General features: G+C 41.5%; 2 long non-coding RNA genes across 2 annotated transcripts in view; both read right to left on the reverse strand.

Moving 5' to 3' along the window:
* LOC137855827 (uncharacterized) overlaps positions 1-195 on the reverse strand; it is a 38,193-nt gene extending 37,998 nt beyond the window's left edge. Inside the window, exon 1 of the long non-coding RNA XR_011095973.1 lies at positions 42-195. This is a non-coding gene — a long non-coding RNA (uncharacterized lncRNA). The remainder of the gene's footprint in view (positions 1-41) is intronic.
* A 4,742-nt stretch (positions 196-4,937) lies between these two features.
* Positions 4,938-19,622, reverse strand: part of LOC137855834 (uncharacterized) — a 49,701-nt gene continuing 35,016 nt past the window's right edge. Inside the window, exons 3-5 of the long non-coding RNA XR_011095982.1 lie at positions 11,785-11,864; positions 7,265-7,376; positions 4,938-6,589 (exon numbers count right to left, since the gene is read on the reverse strand). This is a non-coding gene — a long non-coding RNA (uncharacterized lncRNA). The remainder of the gene's footprint in view (positions 6,590-7,264; positions 7,377-11,784; positions 11,865-19,622) is intronic.

Consider the following 19,622-nt stretch of genomic DNA (forward strand, 5'->3'; position numbering starts at 1 on the left):
GTAATTTGTGAATTAATTTATCAGTCTCCTTTTCTTCTTACCTTTCTCTACAGTGTTGAAACAAATATTCAGACGCTACTTGAATACAAGACAGAAGAAAGCCTATTTTACTCCAGGAGGAAGCATTCCGTAAAAAAGTACAAAAGTGTTAATTTCCTACTGCTAAAGCATCCTTTCAACAAAATCTTTAAAGGTTTTACAGGCTCTGATATATGTTAGTCAGTAGAAGGATCAGACTAGAAAAAAGGAGCTGCTGCGCCAGATGACAACTGCAAATCATTAAGTTTATCAGTGCCACACACATGTACTTATATTATAGTTTATCTGGTTGTTCTTAAATCAGTGAGCTGGGAAAGATTTCTCCTTTCTGAGGCAGCACTTGAATAAAAAATATCCTGAGTTGCAGTCAGCCTGAGGCCAGAATACTGACTGCACATTAATGCCTTATGGAAAAAAACAAAACAAAACAAAACAAAACAAAACAAACAAACAAACACAGAGCCAAATCAAATTCATGAACACCAGTTTTGATGCTATCATTTGGGGGAGCCATTCACAATGCTCTAGGTTAATATATTGAGAGGTTTTATAGGTTTTCTAGGTCTCACATACTCAGAGGCTCAAAATTTAGCTAGAATGCTATCTTTTTCCCTCCTGATTTAATACATTTTGATTCTTCTTTCCTCATTTCTATAACTACTCAAAGCTATTTCTTTTCGTGTGAGAATTTGGCTGGTGAGTCCATCTATTTATTTTGTTTTGTTCTAAAATGTATTGTAGGTAATGTTTCTTCAAGTGTTTGATCTAACCTTCTTGCTTCCAACAAATTAACAATTTTTTGTATAATAAAAGGCTTAACTCGGATTCACAAAATGTCATCAGACCAGAGCTCCATGAGGAGGAACAAATGATGGATTCCAGAAGAAAACACACTGGCTCTGCAGCACATCCTGAGCCCTTTGGTTCCTCTGGTAAAGGTGTGACTGGGTTTGGGCTCTGGGGTCCAAGAGAAGAGAGTTGATGCTGGACCTTGGGAATGCCTTACTGCATTTATGTCTGAGTCCAGGGTAAATGTGCAGAGCTCCAAGAACTATGAGTGACCCACAATCCATGGGAGTGCAGGACCTGTGCCCACATAACTATGAAACTATAGACTGTACATCTTGCCCAGAAGGTATAAGATGAACTTTGCAGGTGACAGGTTAAAAACAAAGAAAAGGAAGTGTTTCTTCAAACAAGATGTGATTGAGCTAGTGCATAGAGAAAGAGAAGTGTTCAGTCTCTCTTGTAATATGAAAACTAGAGCCATCACATAAAGCTCAATAGGAGGTGGTTCTTCATGCAACAAATACCAGTATCAGATCAGTATCAATTTCAGATCAATATTTTGACCTCACAGATGGGAATCTGAAGCCTAACAGTGTTCTTTGGTGCAAATGCAGTAATTGCTTTTAAGCACATAAGCTTAGGCTCTAAAACAATGTGACTCACAAACTAAATTTATTTCCTTTCACAGTAACAACCATCATATATGGCTGAAGTGTACTTTGAGACTCTACAGCACACCTTGAGAGCTGCAGTGCTGGGAATCCTGCATTTTCTGCATTTAAGAAAAGCTATACATTAAACGGACACATTCTAAATACATCTCAATGTCAAGTAAGACAACAGCATGGACAGCACAATTTAAAGAAAATATGGCCTTGGAGGGGAAAAAAATCAAAGACCTGAAAGCTTTTAGTCTGGTTTAGATAAATTGGAGCAGGAACTGAGATATATCTTCTTTTGTGTATGATGTTTGTAGGATGAAGATAGAGGTCAGTTGTTCAGCAGAACATCACAAGGGTGGGTTTTAAAAATAGCCTACTTTTTAACAAGTGAGGTATTACTCAGATGTTAAGAACTTTATACAGGAATGCTAGGGAAGCTTGGACACTGGAATGGGTTATCCAGGAAGATCATTGAATCCTCATCATTCCCAAAGACACATCAGAGAAAGACTGGGTAGACTTAAATCTCCCAGCTGAGTCTGAACCAGGCCATCCTCTCAAGTCACTCTCAGTGCTACATTTCTGGCTTTGGATTAAAAATAATAATAATCCAAACCTAAAGACTTCCTAGATGCTGCTTTGCAAGTTTCAGCACATTATACACAATAACATGAGAGGATTGGTAAAAATAAAATAAAAGCAACAAAACAAACAAGCAAACAAACGAACAAAAACCCAACATTGTAGTTATAATAAAGAGCCATTCACTGTGGTTCCACACTGCTCATTGCCAGTACATGTAAGGAACAGGAGAACACTTAAGGAAATGCCTCAGATAAATATCCACAAGGAAGTTCTACCATGAAGATTAATGAAGTCCAATTTACTCTGGAGTTGCATGAAGTTTTGTATTGAGCTATGTTGAGCTCTGAAAGTATTTTTCTTGTAGTCAAGGCATTCATAGCTTGTCTCACAAGGGAATATGAGAAACTTTCCTGGTGATACCTAGCTGCCTATTTCCCAGAACTTCCTACACACTTTATCTTTCTCATGTTTCTTTTCTGTCAAATTGAAAGGCACGGTTCAAATGCAACTATATATGACTGGGGAGACAGGCATGTGGTGATTGCATGAGGCATATTTCCTTAGGAAAAGAGGTTAAAATAATGTATTAGAAGTAGTATAATAAAGACAATGCTAAGCTGATGTATATGGCAATCTTAATTTGCTGAGACTTACAGTTTACAGACACTGTCAGAATCCGAATTCTGTGTCAGATTGATGTGTTCTCAATCCCCAAACACATTTTTAATGTATTGAATAATATCTATATATAGAAGTGTGGTGGTTTTATCTTGCTAGGCAGCTGAACTCCACCACAACTGCTCTCTCACTCCCCCTCGGAGGAGGAGGAGGGAAGAGGAAAAGGAAAGAAACAACTCATGGGTTGAGATAAGGATAATTTAATTAAAGGAAAAATAATTATTAAGGAAAAATTATTATTAATTAAATAATTTAACTAAAAGGAAAAAGGGAAAAACAACTACAACAATGACAAGCAAAGGCTGTGTGGAAATGCAGAGGAAATAAATTACTCTCTACTTCCCACAAATGAACGATGCTTGACCACATCCTTGAAGCAGTGCCTCAATGCACGTAGCCGCTGTTGGGAGGACAGACGTTCTCATGAGAGCCCACCCCTCCCTTCTTCTTCCTGTTTCCACCTTTTATTGCTGAGTGTGACACCACAGGGCATGGAATATCCCTTTGGTTGGTTTAGGTCAGCTGCCCTGGTGATGTTCTTTCATCACCTTTTGCCCACTCCCAGCCTGCTGGCTCTGGGGGTGTTAGAGGGAGTCCTAATGCTGTGCCAGTATTGCTCAGCAGCAGACACAGCCCTGGTGTGATACCAGTGCTGTTCTAGCTCCAAGTGCTGAGAACAGCACTGTATGGGCTGCTGCAGGGAAAGTCAACTCCATCCCAACCAGACCCAGTACAAGGAGTGATGGTGATTATGCATGTTACTGCCATGTAACAAGTGTTTAACATGGCCAGTTCTTGAAAATACCATAAAACATGACAGATGCAGAGTGTTTTCAAGTCTACACTGGAAACATTTACTGGCACAGAAACAGAAGACAGGACTTAGGGGCTGAGGTCATTGTAAGACATCTAAGGACATGATTTTCACCTCTTCTCCTTGAGCCTGATTTTCAGCCAAAGGAGTAGCTTGTATAAGTATGCCTATGGGTGAAACATCTCAAGGGTTTTCCAGTTGCATGGTTCCTTTCTCCATACTGCAGTACTCTTCAGAATTAGGTCCCAAATCTATCTGCAAACAAGTCTGCTGCTGTGGTTGGCTAATTCAAGCTCATACAAAGACCATTGCTACCAACTGATAAACAGTGGCTGAGCATCACAGCTTTCTGTTGTTCATTACATAATGGAAAGACATGAGTTTTTCCACATTCAGAAGCAGAGTGAAGTAGGAACAAGATCTGAGCTACAGCATTTAACTACAGATTTTAATTACTTGCATTTGGGACTTGATGATGCCCTGTGATGATCTGAACTGGTAGTAATCGATGCACAGGCTTTATGCAATCTTTATACCTTTATATTTATGCTTATTTTATTTTTAATCCTGGTAGCTCTATATTAATGGATTGCAGACTCTTTAAAAAACACCCTGTTGTTTCCTCGAGAGCAAAGATTCCAAACCCTACAGTAACTGGCTTTGAAAGAAACAGAAACAGAAATTCTACTACAGTGCAAATATTCTACTACAGTGTGGAACTGTAGTAACAAAATTCTACTACAGTGTGGAACAGCAAATAAAAGGTTTATCAATATCAGGCACTCAAACCCCATGCCTGTTTCTTCTGAAACCATAGAAACTGAGCCTTTTATTTGCTCAGGGAAACTCCGAAAATTCAGAAAATGGCCTAGCCATAATTAGCAGAGCAATTCAAAATGGTGCCATTGGGCATTTGGTACTTTGCACGAACACTTTTGGCTGATATTTTCATGCCAAACGCTTGTACAAAAGCACCTTTCCTCCCACTTTGAATGCTCAAAGCATTTGGAGACAGTGTGCAAGCCCTTTTCAATCTATGTGCCACAATTCCTGCCCTGCACAGTCTCCCTGAGCTGAAGAGGCTCAAGGCAAAAACTGTCTGCCTCTTTCTTTCAAGGTTGGTACAAAATTAAAATGTTGCTGATCCTAACTAGGCCTTTCCCTCCCTGTCCAGCAAGTTTTTTCCAGTGAGAAGGAAAGGCAAAACATCCCAAGAGGAGCATGGAAGGACATGGCATAACCACAACAACACGAGGGAAAATCCACCTATAAAGCAGGTTGACAGAGCAGCAAATGACAGCCCACCATGTGGCATTACACTTTAGAAGCAAAATGTAATGCATCCTGATTTTTTCCTTCCTTTTTCTTTTTTTTTTTTTTTTTTTTTTTTTGTCCCTCCTTTATGCATCAGCATTATTACTGTGTCTGGAAGTGCTTTTTCAAGCTTTGCTCTGAGTTCACAGATCTCGTAAATGGAGAGTAATGAGAGGTTCCTAGGTGGTCATGAGACTCAGGTTCATCTGAGTCATTTTTTTGTTCCCAGGGGCACTTTCTGTTCTCTGAGCAGTGCTGTTATTGCAATGATTACCAATGCCAAAGGGCGATGCCATCTCCCTCTGCACCATCGCTTCCTTGCGATTCTTATTTTGCACTCTCTCTCATCCTGCTCAGCATCACAGCTGCATTATCTGTAGAGAAGCTCTGTCAGCTACAGCCTCAGTGCCTCTACTCCATCGCCTGTTGGTAGCCTACAGACAAAAGGTTGCATCTAAGGATACCCAAAGATGCTTGTATATTATATTTGCTATAATAAAGACTTTCTGCTTTCCTGTTACCTGGGTCAAGATGAAACTGAACCAACTGAAAGTACTACAGCTTTGCAAATGATCTGTCCAGAGACTGCTCCACCCCAAAGCATAACGAAAATACCTTCCTGAGCATTTCCCAGGTATGTGCCTATCCCTTTGCTTTGGTGTAGCATTGTATTTCATCCGCCTGTTTCCCTAAAATACGCATTAGTCAAGTTTTCATCACCAACTTAAAAGGATGAGTAATAGTGTGTTTAGTTTCTACAAATGCTTAAACTGGAATTACATCCCTTTATTATCACAAATTCAACTGTGTTCATTCAAAGCATAAATATAATCTCAAAGCACACACATAATCTTATTCTAAAATTCTGAAGATATTAAAATAATTTAAACTTAACAAAAGAACTGACCAAGTCATAGCTATTTCTGAAATGCTTTAAGCTCTATTGTTTTATTTTGCTCCTCAGAAATAATGATTGATTCACTAAGAAATGACTGTGTTGATAAAACGGGATGAAACTTACAGTTACCCTTTCCCCTACAAAGGGCTATCTGTCAGAATCACGGCGTTCCTCAGATTTACAGTCATTTGTTTTTGAATTGTTCTACAGATGGAAGTAATAGGCATAACAAAATTCCCTGTTTCTCACCAGAATTTCTCATTTTCTTTTCAAATCCTCATGCTCATGAATGGTATGTCACCAGTGGGAACTCAATGGAGACACAAAGAGCTAGAGCCCCCCCTACTCAGAACAAAGTGGATGTGCATTCTGCATAAGCAAAAATGGTCATTTGAGGCCCCCTCAGAACCATTCCCAGTTCAGACCAAGGCAGCTGCTCTTCTCAGATCAAGGACAGCTGTAAGACTGAAGATCAGCTGCAATTTTTTTGATTCTGTGCTGTTTTTCAACCCAATTGCCTACCTTTAGCAAATAAATTATTGTATATTTAAAATGATGGTTTTTCTTCTCTCGACCTTCTTATTCAGTTGTTTTTTCATTATAAAAAGCTTTCTATTTTCATCGTAGTTATAAAAATACCAGCAATGTAGGCTCACATTGAAATATAATTCCTCTTCCACAAAGCCATTCACGAAGTAGCTTCACCAGAGGCATAGATGTGGAAGAGACTGGAAGATCAGTCTTCAAATGGTCTTCAAATCCCATGTGTCACTGCAGAAGAACCACTGAAGCCAAAATTTTAGTGATGTCCTGACAGGAAAAGGACAGCTGGAAAACATCCCACTTCCTTTTTCTCCTTTTTATTTTCAAATAGTTTCTTTAAATCTCCCCTTCACCTCTTGGGTTTCCCACCTTCTCACAGTAATTTGTTGAGGACAAATATCAAGGGGCAGCTCTGCTTCTTCTGAGCTGTCTTGTGTGGTGTCATACACTCTTGGAGGAAATAGGGCTACTACAGTACATTGTTTGGCAAAATTACCATGATATGCTAATTTGATAATAGCCATCCACGACTTTTCTGTAGAAACAGATATTTTTTCTTCTCCTACCTGAGGCTCCTCCCATCTGCAGATTCTACACATCTATGTGTAGAATGGCATATTTTCCCACAGAATTAGGAATCCCTGACTGCCCAACATATAAATATAAACCAAAAGCAAAGCATCTCAGACTAACATGTCAGGCTGGAAACTGCACGTGCTGCCTCAGGAGTAGCCTGACATGTGGATCGTGCACATACTTCAAGGATGGGAACCTTTTTCTAGCTTTTCAGTGAGATTGCTGAACAGATGAACTGTGTCTCTGGAATTTTATTTTATTTTTTTTCAAACAACAAATCTTGCTTAATGAAAAGACTTGTTTGGATTAGTTAATCCACAGATATCTGGCATCCGTGCAAGAATTAGCCTCTACGTATATACCTACCTTCCTGAAACAAGCGCATTCTGGGTCCATTCCATCCTTAACATGTCCTGAGACCAGGCCTGGGCTGTTCTTTATACCTGCTGTGCCAACGGCTCTTGTAATCACCATAGCCCTGCAAATGCCACAGAAGCAATATGTGAGAAATGTCTATCGTAGACTTAAATAATCTGCAGAGAGTTCTAGATGGGTATGAGGATTTCTTCAGCATGTGTCCATAAAGAACTGGTTGCCTCACACTGAACAGACTTATAATATCCACTTTAAAACTGGTATGAATAGAGAATAAAGGGGAATGTCCAGGTATGGATCCACCGCGAGGAATGGCAGAAGGACAATAAGAATAGTATATACTCATGCCACCAAAATTCCAAGCACAACTCCCTGGGGCTTCTGAGATACTGGATCAGAAGACAAAGGACTAGAGTGTCATGGGTTAAAGTGAAATCAGACTGAAACTAATAGATTCAATTGCTGTCCTTCATTAGTAATAATTTTATGAACAAGTACAATGTTTTCCAGATGAAAAAATTAGCAACAAAAGTACATTACACCATGCAAAACAATGACATATGAAAAGCATATGTAAGGAAAGGGTCATTGCTGATTGATGAAAGCCAGACTAATAGTCATTTCCAGCAGCTCCATCTAAAACGATAGGTTTGAGATCACTTCCCAGCTCTGGGAACTGCGCAGATGACCCAGCTGCACCCTGTCTCCCTGTCAGGACAACATCTGGGTTTCTGTCATCCCCTGCCACGTCCTGATCTTCATGGGAAGGAAACCTCGAGCAGAATCAGGCACCAGGCTGGAAAACTTTTCTTTCCCATATACTAGGGAAACAAAGTTGGAGATGGAAATGAAGCAGGGTACAACCAAGGAGGTATATCCTGGCAAGAATAGCACTGTAAATACAGGCTAATTGCTGTCTGGAAAGAATAGTGCAAAAGCAAAGTTTTGGTATTTTCATTCAGGCAAAACCAACATTGTGCTATCTTTGCAAGAGAAACAATTTAACAAAGCAATATCTGACTTCATTTTGACTTTCTCCTGTTTCCCAAATTTACCCCCTGAACCCAGAATTTAGGTCTGCCACTTGAATCAGTGAAAGGTGTTTATTTTCAGCTCCCAGTAGATTATCTGCAGTCCCTACAGTGAACTATGGAGGGAAATTTTGAGGGGGAATCCAAAAACTAACTTATGCACATGGCCTTGGGATCCAGAAACCCAAGCACATGGACACAGGGTCAATGAAAGAGAATGACTGTGCACCTCCAAACAAGCCCTAGAACCTGGCACATTATAAAAATCTTGCTTGTGGATCCGACCATCAGAAACCCCTTGGATCTCATCTATCTGCTGGATAATGAAATGTTATAGGAGTTTTATAAGCAACAACATGCATATAGAATTCCAGAAGAAAGGAATTTTGAAGACATTAAAAAAAAAAAAAATTAAAAAACTGATCTTTTGTTTTTCTGAGGTCACATGGGGTAAATAGAAGTTAAATATAGTTTGCAGCATTGTTGGAGATCAAATATTGCCCAAGGAAATAGTCTGTGTACTTATATATAAGCAGAATATTTGAGAACAGAAAAGATCTCATGAGTGCACTCAGCTGTGTTTTGCATCTGGAAACAAGGAGATGAGCCAATTTTTTTCAGTACTTTACAACATGGCAGCCTGTTTTTATCCCATCTAATATAATCTGCATCTAATTTTTATCTGCTGTGATGGGAACATCTAAAACATGTGTTCTTCCAGTTAGTTAGAAAATGCCATTAGCTGCAGTTGCCACTCTCATCCTGAAATGCTGTAAAGCACATAAAATTTATTTTAACTTATCCACAGGACACTGTCGCAGTTGTCATGCTGCTGGGGATTTGGCAACTATGTTTGTTTGTGTGCATCTGTGGTTTGTTTAAGTAGCATTCACAGTTTTCCAGACCTCAGCTCTTCATAAACAAGAGCACAGCTGAATTCTTCCAAGCAAGCTAGAGTTCTCGGGAAGCTGACAGCATCTTACAGACGCACATTTGGGGGAATATATCTATTTGCTGCAGGCTTGCCAGGTACCACAGGATCTACCCAGTAGGTTCTCAGAAAAATGGTGGGGATTGTGCAGCTCAGAACTTGTTTGTGGGCCATTCCTCCTACTAGAAAGAACTAAGCAGGGAGACAGACCACTTCTTGCTCAGACTTCTGCAGAGGCAGGCAGCTTTTTATTATATGTGTGTTCAGTATAGGTGAATACAGAAAGTGTAACTAAAAACAACACAAGATCCTTCACTAGCTTTTACTTTTCACTGAATTATTACGCAAGACGCTGCCTGGAATTAACAGTTTATGCGTCCACGCTTGGTGCCTAACAGAAAAGGAACTGTACAACTGGTAGGAGACAGCACTGCAGGATACGTGACAGTGTCCCACTGGAGCTCAAACAACATAAAACCCTTCCACCCAGCAGTTTACCATCCCAGCCAACAGCTTCTTTGATGCAATGCATGCAAACTCGCAGTGACTGCCTGCACAAATGCAGGGTGCCATTAAACAAATGTTTGGCTGGAGACGTTTTGGGTTCTTGGTTTGGTCTAATTGTTGCTCCCCACTGGTGGGAAACTCATGCCTATTAGAGCAAACATACTGACAAAAGTCAGTGTGGGGTGGTGACAGGAAGACACTGCTTGTTCTCCTTTAAAGGCAAACCCATGGGAGTTCAACAGTCCGGTCCCCATGTTTAGTGGGGGAAATGGCAATACCTCCAGATTATACAGGGCTTAAGGTGCAATTATGTAGGTAATCGGCTGATTGCAAACTCACACCTCTTGTAATCCAAATACAGGACATGAGAATACAGAAATGCCCAGAAAATAGGATCACAAAGATTGTTTGGTTAGTTATAATTAATTTATGGGACTACATTAAAAATAATAATAATAATCTAGTTCTATCAACAAATCTATCTTTTCTTCATACTGAAAAGGCACTTTGAGCCCCAACATTTGATTTAGCACAAATAACAAGGAAGGATGCTGCTGCTATGAGAAGCAGATTCAATTTTTGAAGAAGATACACTGTCTTCTAGGATCCCTTGTGGAAAAAGATAAGATAAGCAAAGGAGATGGGTAAATGTGTGCGTGTGGAGGGTGGCTGGAAAAAAATAGAAGGAATTAAAATAAAATTGAAAGAAAGGGAGACTAGGACATCCAGGAGATGGAGAAGGTTCAAAATAAGCCATGATGTTCCAAAACTGGGGCTGGAGGTCTTACAAAGAAAACTAGAAGATATCTGTGGTTAGATATGAAAACATTTTTGGAACAGCAAACATTAAAGATTTGCTCAGTGGGAGAAGGCTAGCTGCATACTTGCCAGTCCAGAATGGTGCAGAAATTAAGGAGGAGCGAGGCAAAGTGATCCTCCCCTCAAAAATGTATGGGACAGTATTTTTATTTGTTTGTGTGTTTCAAAATCACCAGATCTAAGGCACTGGTGAGAGACATCACAATGGAAGTCCCTCTCTAGGATGCAGAACTAGCCCATTTGGATAAGACCAGCCACTTATAATACTTTCTGGTCCTCTTTCTGATCTACAGAGGTCTCAGAATGAGAGGCTGCCTTCACCCAAAACACAACTTTTCTCTCTATAACACGTCCTTTGCTATGCTTGGTGTCTTTATCTATGTGAGTGCTTGAGAAGAACTGAAGGGAGCTTCTAGAAGCAAAGTTAAGCAGCTCAGCTTGGACATGGCAGAAGACTTTGCTCCCAGAAAAGAGATCATGTCATTCAGTGCTATGAAGAATCCAGTCTGAGCTGCCCAAAGTAATGTCAATGCTAGCAGTACACAAAGAAGCATCCAAACCTGGAGTCTGATGTATCCTTTGGGGTAAAGTGATAATGGACAAATTTGGGGTACTCTATTGGATTCTGATAGGGAAAGATGAAAAGCACTGAAAGAAGCTAATGACGCTATAAAAAAATGCTAGATTTATGGTAGGACTTGGGTCCCCAGTCTTTGCAGTGAAAGAAACCGCAGCCATCACCACAGAAAAAGAAAGCTAATTTCTATGCCTTGTAAGTCCGTTCTATCTCAGCTATTTGAGGAAAAGTAAATCCTCATCAGAGTCAGAACATTACAGAGTCATTAGAAAAATGAAGGACGTTCACAATAATGCAACAGCTGACCTTTGTGTTAAGGCTGGCATTGTGAAAAAGGCCATTACAAGAAGTGTTGTAACGTGTGTGGTTAAGCAACACGAGCCAACGCCAAGAGCAAGAAAGAAAAAATTCCTGGCATCTCAGGATATAGAGATCCCAAAGCAAGGGGAAAAAGCTGAGAGGCTTGAGAACCATTCCCACAATCTAGTTCAGACATCACCTAAAGAACTGCAGGAGTTTGTTCACTGATTGTGTATTGAAGACCAAAATCTGTGTAGTTACCCTACCATCAGTATGAGGACATGAGTGATGAGATCAAGCATGCTACCAGCGTAGGAAACAGGACATCCTCTGAAAGGTTTCTTACCATCATCTCCAGCGGCAGATGCTGTGACAGCTTCCATCCATCTTCCCACCATGCTCTAAACTGCATACTGACCAATGGGTCTGAAAGCCAAGAAAATACATTTTTCAGCAAGGTGAGGCTAGTGGCAATCCCTTGAGAGCTTTTGGTTTGTGCAAGGTACTTGCCCCATTGGAGGAAGCTCAGTGGAAGAGAAGAAAGCCCCTCTCTGCTGTTTTTTTAGACTCCTCTGATGTGTAAGAGCATGCTGATGCTTTTGAACATGAACTAACACACAGACAAATAGCTTGCAATAAACTTACAGCTCCAAGCCCGAAACTGAACCCAAATTATTATTATTATTATTAATAATAATAATAATGATAATAATAATAATAATAATAATAAATTTTTAAAAAAGTTAGTTTAACTCAGTGACAAGGGGATTGCCACTACAAGGAGAAATTTGAAGGTCTGTAGAATTGGCCAAGTCCCCAAACAAGTCTGGAGGCGTAGTCTGATAGATTTCTCTTTATGTTACACAAGATTTATTTTGGGGTTATTTTTATTGCAAAATCATTATAGTGGCTGAGAGAAAAAGGGAAGCACTTCAATGGTCAGCACCACGTTTACTCAGCATTTTTGCCAACAAAAGAAGCTCTTGAATTGAATTGCCCAGGCTTCTGAATTTCTTTCGCAACAGATGCAGATGCTAATGCCTACAGTTAGGAATAGTACTGACTGAACAACCCAAAGCCCAAGTCTAAGGTTTCCTCCAAAGTAAAATTTCATCTAGCCTGTAGTTTTTATTAACATTTTTTTGTTTCTTTTTGCATAGAAAAAAAAAATAAAAACTGTGGTGAGTGTAAATCTTACCCCCTATCAAAAAAAAAAAAAATCATAAAAATGGGACAACCCCCCAGCAAGTTGCAAACTGCACTGTTATGATCCCAGTATAATTCCTAAATCCAAGTACAACCGTGACAGTGGTGGTACCTTGTTCAGCTGGCACTGCTGCACTAACTGCTTCATAAAGCAGCCTGGCACTGACTTTCTGAAAGGTTTTGCTGCTGAGACAGTAGCAGGTGCTCAGGGAAAAGAATTACTCATCATACCTGGAGATGTAGGTGGCTAAACAGTTGAATGAAATCTAGGTTCATTTCCCATCCTATGTCTGCATACCTGTGCTTTGATCAAAAAAAAGCTCAATGGCTCCTGGGGAAAGTGAAACACCTGCCTCTGCAGGATGAAACACAGGTGCAGGAGATGGCATATGCCATCACTTTTAAGAGCTTACTGAACATCAGTCAGTAAGGATATAAATCACGCCTCAGGACAGCTTGAGTTTGAGCTTCACCCAGCACCATAACATAATGACAGCAGTGTAAAATGGGTGCTAATGAAGTCTGAACACAACCTGCATACTCTTACTTCCTTATTACAAATCAGAACAACCGTTAAATACGTTTGCAAGCAGAACAGCAGAGCAAAGATTTCATTTCTGCCTTGCTGTGCAGTGTGGAATCCGGGAGAAGTATGGAGACGTCATAACACAACTGGAAGTGAAAGGACATGCTTAAAATCGAGCACAATCCTCTGTGTGAATTTTCATTAAAAGGACCTCGTATTGCACCTTCTCCATACAGATGTGAACCACAGCTTCTGTCTCCCTCATAATTCTGGACCAACAGCCTGCTCGGCCTTTCCTTAAGTGCCAAATCTTCTTTAAAGCAGCTCAGCTGCTCTACTGAAAAGTAAGAGTTGTCCATGCAGATGTCAGATCTTATTGTGAAAGGCACTTACCCAACACAAATAAAGAAGAGTGAGTGACTTGTCAGGAAGTCTGACACCCCAAAAGCTTTGTGTTTGAATGATCAATAACCGATAAATGTGCAGCAATCTGGGCTCGTGCGTAGATGACTAAGTCAGGCGCTGACAGCAGTAGCAGTAATGACGCCAACAATAACATTTGCTGACTCACTACATTTCTGTTGTCAAAATTCTATCAACTCAACTTTCTACTAATTCCTTTTCCAGAAAGTTAAGACAGGTGGAGTCCCAGAGTCCTCAGACTGCTATTGTGAGAGGTGGAGAGCATAATGCTGCCTTAACCACATTCATCTGGTGTTTAGGGGTACAGCTTTCAAGTCTGCTGCTTCCTTCTCGCTCCCTTCTGACAGCACAGATGCCATTCGACAAAAGAAAGGCAATTCATGTGAGCATTGCCCACCATGAACCCCGTTTTCATTGGAAGAGAGACAAAGAAAACGGACATTGTAGCTGATTCATATTGAACACTGTAGTTTCACTCACTCCTCGTTAAGATGAACATCACACACATAGCCACAAAAAAGTGTTTTTTGCATACCCAAATCTTTCACTGAAATCATCAGGGGACTAGATTGAGAAAGAAGCGTGGGAAAGAACTGTAAATCTGGCAGCACACAGTTGGCCTGCTGGCAGGCCAAATCCTACAGATAAATGTCCTTGTTGAAAAAGCCTCATAATACTGTTCCTGCTTGGAGGAAAGGATGTGAAGAACATGCAAGTGTCTTCTGATACTAAAGGGGCTACTAAAAGAAACAGAGTAAGCGTTTCAAACAGTAAGGACGCTAAGAGTGAGTTCTCAGCGACAGGTACTGAGTAGTTTGTCTCAAATGATGTGCACCATGAATACAGCCGGAGCCCTGCAAATGCAAAGCGTGCTGATGGAGTCAAACAAACTGAAAAACTTCACTAGAATGCATGGATTTTGTCAAATGCAAGCTAATATTCAAATGCTAATGGGAAACTGCTTATATATACTAAACTACTCTGATCACACAGCAACACGGTATTTAGGGAAAAGTGAAACGATTCTTTTCAGTGTCCTGATCAATTGGGTTTAGGGGGAATTTAGGCTATTTAGAAGAAATCTAAAGGTAAAAAGGCTGAATTGCAAGCAGATCAGAAGTTACTTTTCTCAATAGCCTATTTTTCACAGACTCCCTGCAGCTTTCTTACTTTTCTGCCCTCTGCGTGTGCTCCTGATATGATAAGCAAGACAATGCAGAAGACAGCCATTGATAAGGTAACTGGGAAGTAGCCTCAGGGGCGATCTTAGTTATCAAAAACATTGTTCATGCTTTCCCTCCAAACACGTCCTTCTCTAAACTCCTCCCTCTAACCGGCTGAAATGAATACCCTTCCCTCTTTCTGTTTTGTATAATACTTTGCATAATTCACCAAGAATCACGCAAACTTACCAAGATTATCTTTTCTTCCTTTGAACTAAGTAGCAGGCATCATTTGTTGCTGGGAACAAGGCAATTGATTTTACCACTGCCACCAAGTAGGCTGAAAACTAAACATGAACGTAGCACTCAAAAGTGTTTTAAGAAAGTATTCCCTGAGATAACGGCTTCAATATCTTCTAGCCTGTAAGTTAAATACAGCTTCTTTTTTTCCCTTCATTGCAACACAACCAATGAAAGTAACAGAGCATCAAAGTGTGCATGTCGTAAGAGAAGCCTTCAAAGATTTTGGGATGATTCCAACAACTGTCCCCTTTTTCACGTGAGCACACATTCGGTTCCTCAACTGATGTCATCATTTCAGCCCGAAGACCACAACTATCCAAAGCACACCCGCAAGCATTACTCAGCTCCACTGAACCCAAAAACTTAATCGGATTAAAACCCAGGTTTGGGGTAGGGGTAATTTTTTTCCTCTTTTTTTTTTTTTTTTTGGGGGGGGGGGTGGTGGTGGTTAATGGTTCCTATTTTAACTCACATATTCATACCTACCACTGCAAAATGTTAACACCTAGAAAGTATCAGCAGAGTGGCAGCGTACGAGTGTCAGTGGCTGTTGCTGGTGCCACATCCTTTCTGGAACAACCATCAGCTGTTGCAGGAGGCGCTGTACCACGCGTGTACAAGCCACTGCCAAAGTACAAGTCCTGCTCTCAGATGTTAGTCAGACAGCAAGCAGCACAATCCAGATGTGTATTCAGTGTAGTTATACCTGAATTACCGTGCAAACCACAAATCTGCCCCAGCAATCAAAAAACCTGCTTGCTAATGACAGGCGAGCAGGTCCTAAGAGCCCACAGCAAGAGATCCTCTGCACCTTCTGAGCAAAGAGTTGCTCCTGATGATTTTACAGATCCAAGGGCAAAAACCCACAGGAAGTTTGCACAATTCGTAGCATTTTCAGCTGTTTGCAAGGCCAAAATGAACTCATAAAGCCTTTTGGGACCTATGTTGACTTCCAGAGCTTACCAGATGCACAGCTCCAGGGGAAGGGTGTCACCAAATTGTAGCCTTCATCCAGGATGAAGCCTGCCACCATAAAGCCAGGGTTTCGTCCCCCTCAGGGTGAGGCAGGCAAGTGTTCCCTTGAACAAACTGCTCCCAGTCCCAGAACGAAGCCCCTCTTGCATTTATATGTCAGGTAAAAATTCCCGGAGCCGGACAGTTTACACACTTTTGAAACACTTGCATGTGTAAGGGTCACAAAAAGCGAGGTCCAAGCGTGGCAGTAACGGCAATCCCGGTAGCTACCTTAAAGGGGTAAATTGCAACTTGAAGCTGTAGAATGGAGAAATGATTACCGGATGAATTGATGTCAAAGCCAAGCATTTGTATTTGCTAAGGTAATGCTTGAGTAATATAAGCACATTCCTTTGCAGCTATTAACATGGTGTTTATTCATGCTTTTATTGCCACCACAGAGCACAGGAAAAGGAGAACCTCTAACTCTGTTAGGAAACAAATGAAGACCCCAAAATTCCAAAGTGTTGAAAACAGTTGAAGACCAGGAACAGAGCTAAGAAAATACTGATCATCAGTTTGCTATAGGTCATTATTTTAAATGAAAGTGTTAACATCTCACTTGGCCATCCACCTGCAGCCAAGTCATGATAGATCCAAAATGAGCAAGGCAAGAGGCAGGGAAGAACCTGGCTTTCTGAATTCTGGCTGACATGGTTCTCTCTTTCCTGTCTTTTCTTTCCTTGTAAAAGGAAATGTGCCAAGGACAGAGAAGGGATCAAAAAGAAAAGGCAGAATCCAAGAGGGCTCATCTGCAGCCCAGTGTTATCTGGACTGAAAAGAGCCTACCCACATTCACAAGGAAGGCAGCTAAAGGTGATCTGGAAATGTACAGGTACAAAGCCTTGCTCATGCATATAGTTTTGGCTCCTGGAGAACCCCCAAAGATCCCCATTTCATGGGCACCAGGCCTGTCTGCGTGTGTCCTGACTCACAGGATCAAGCCCTGTGTTGCCCCCTGCACCTCAGCACACTCACCACCTCTGACTACTGCTCATTTCAGCACACGACTCTCCGGGAGAACTGGTTGCCGAATTTCACACATTGCTGCTCTGCATCCAAAACACCCTCACGCTTCAGACCCCTGGAGACTTCTCCTGGAATTTCCCCAGCAGTAACCACTGTGGAATGAGCCTGACGGGTCAGATATTGTGGGTAGTTATCCAAGCATAAATCCGAGCTCTGTCACGTAAACTGTCCTTACACATGTGTGCTGTCCAAAAACAACACGTAATCTGACTGTGACAATTTCTTACTCAACAGATCTGCTCTCTGCGTTTATTCAGAGCAGGATTTTCTGATGAAAGCTTCAGTGACCTGCACTGGATTATCTGTGCATCATCCTAACTGTTTATTGCCTCAGTTGGCTACAGCTGGGCAGATCCTTCTTCCTGGTAACACAGCGCGCCGTTCAGCTCGCAAAGGCTATGCGTAGGAGAAAACCACTTACGGACACACACAGGGATACCAGGGTGGGCTAGGGGACTGGCTTGCTGCAGATTAATGTGGCTGAAATGTGTTCCTACCAACATGCATATGCAATTAAAATCTCTGTTCATTAGTGTCATCTTAACAGCTGCATTTTTATATTTTTTTAGCAATCTCTCTAGCTTTTGAGAAAAACACGTCCTCTGCCTCTCAGTGGCTCCAAACTCCTCAGTTGATGTTCTTCTGGCTTGGAAAAAAAAATATAAAACAAACAAACAAACAAAAAACCACACATACAACACTGTTCACTGGGGTCTATTACTACTATTGCTACGTAAAAGAGTCAGGTCAAAAAAATGCAGCCTGGAAGAGCACCTCTGCTACGAGGCCTGAAGCCACAGTTATGATGCATCAGTGATGCTGAATTTCATACACACATCGGTGGAGAATTCATCCTCATTAAAACTAATTCACTAAACTAAAAAAAAAGAGATGGCATTCCGTGACTCACGGGCAGTAACAGGCCCAGATTTAAAGAGGTATTTCCTCCAACCCACCCAATGCAACATGCACTGGACCCCATGCAACCCCTATCCCCTCTACAGACTATGGGTCCTCTTCGTGTCCGCGGCTGTTCCCTTTCTCCCTGTGGCTGTGTAGCTGCCCCAACATTTCCCCAGCTGTGCTCATGCTCTGGGGACGCCAAAGCAGCTGGGCAGGAGGCAGGCAGGCCAAGCTATGCGCTGGCTGCAGGCAGGAGTGGACGGGCTGTCCAGCTGGCAAGGCAGGGAGCAGGGCTGACGCTGCACTTCTCCCTTAATGGCAGTGCTGGCCCCGCTCACCCTCCCACCCCAACACGACACCGCCTCGCATCAGCTTGATTGATTGGAGCCTGCAGACCCACAGCTCTTAGACAAATCTTCCTGCGGTTGGCCAAGCGAGACAGATTTTACTGGAGGAGTGAGGCTGGGGAAGCGGGGTGTGACAGAGCTGGACAGAGAGAGAGCTTGAGCACGTAATTTCCTTCTAAGACTCAGCTAAAAGCCGCCAGCCCAAAAGGATGACATGACCATTTGTGCCCCTTTCCATTGGAAAGGGGTGCAAATTAGTCATTAGATATTTCCTGCCTACATGGGGCAATCACCATTTGGTTATGACGTGCAATCTGCCTGCACTGCTGGTCTCCTGAGGGACTGAGCGAGGAGCTCACAAGCCATCTGGGCTGCAAAGAGGACAGAGCTCAGGAGAGAGCCTCTGTGTACCCCTTATCCCCACTAGGGCTCTTCCCTCTGCTGCATCCCACCTGCTTTCAGTCCTGAGCTTGGTTTTGCTTTCAGACAGGAAATCTTCTAATGGGACTGCTGTACTGTGATCCTTGTGACTTCAATAATCACTTGATTTTGCTTTCCACGTTGGTGTCCCCACCACTATAGCTTTACCTGCAGCTAATGCCTACGCTGTCCTATTACTGTCATTAAAATGCGTACTTGGCTAGTCACTTAAAAAACATAAATGTAACCTATGTACCTCAGTTGCAAGAAGCCACCTCTGTAGTGAGTCTTCTTATAAGGAAACAATACCCATTTTCCCCTGAAAATCAAGTCAAGCCAGTTCAAAATAGCCACTATAACATGCCTGATCTCAAGTCAGTCTAATAATGATTCATGAGCAAGTCTCTTCTTCATAAACCAGGAATGTAGTGCTGAAATTTGTTTTTATGGGATCTTGCTTTAGTGCTTCAAGTTGTAGATGTATATTCCCCAGCAAAGAATTTATTTATTTAATAAATAAAGATTAGAACATTGCAAGGGGAGGGAGACCAAAGAACACCCTTACAAGGCTTTACTGCTTGCATAGCCATAACCATGTCCCGAACTGAAGCAACAAATGGTACAAAAATGTCAGCAGCAATCAGGACGAACAAGGTATGTGAGCTGTTGGAGCAAAACCCATGGCAGCAATTCTGGAACAATTCACTTCTCTGAAGTCTGTTCACAAACATTCATGCAAAAGAGCAAAAAGCATCAGCTGCAAGCAGAACAAAACGCAACCCTGCAAAGTGCTATTTCATATTAAAGCTAATTGCCAATGTTTCTATATCTCTGACTAAATCTATGAATA

The sequence above is a fragment of the Anas acuta genome, chromosome 4 (genome assembly GCF_963932015.1).
Source record: "Anas acuta chromosome 4, bAnaAcu1.1, whole genome shotgun sequence".
NCBI lineage: Eukaryota > Metazoa > Chordata > Aves > Anseriformes > Anatidae > Anas > Anas acuta.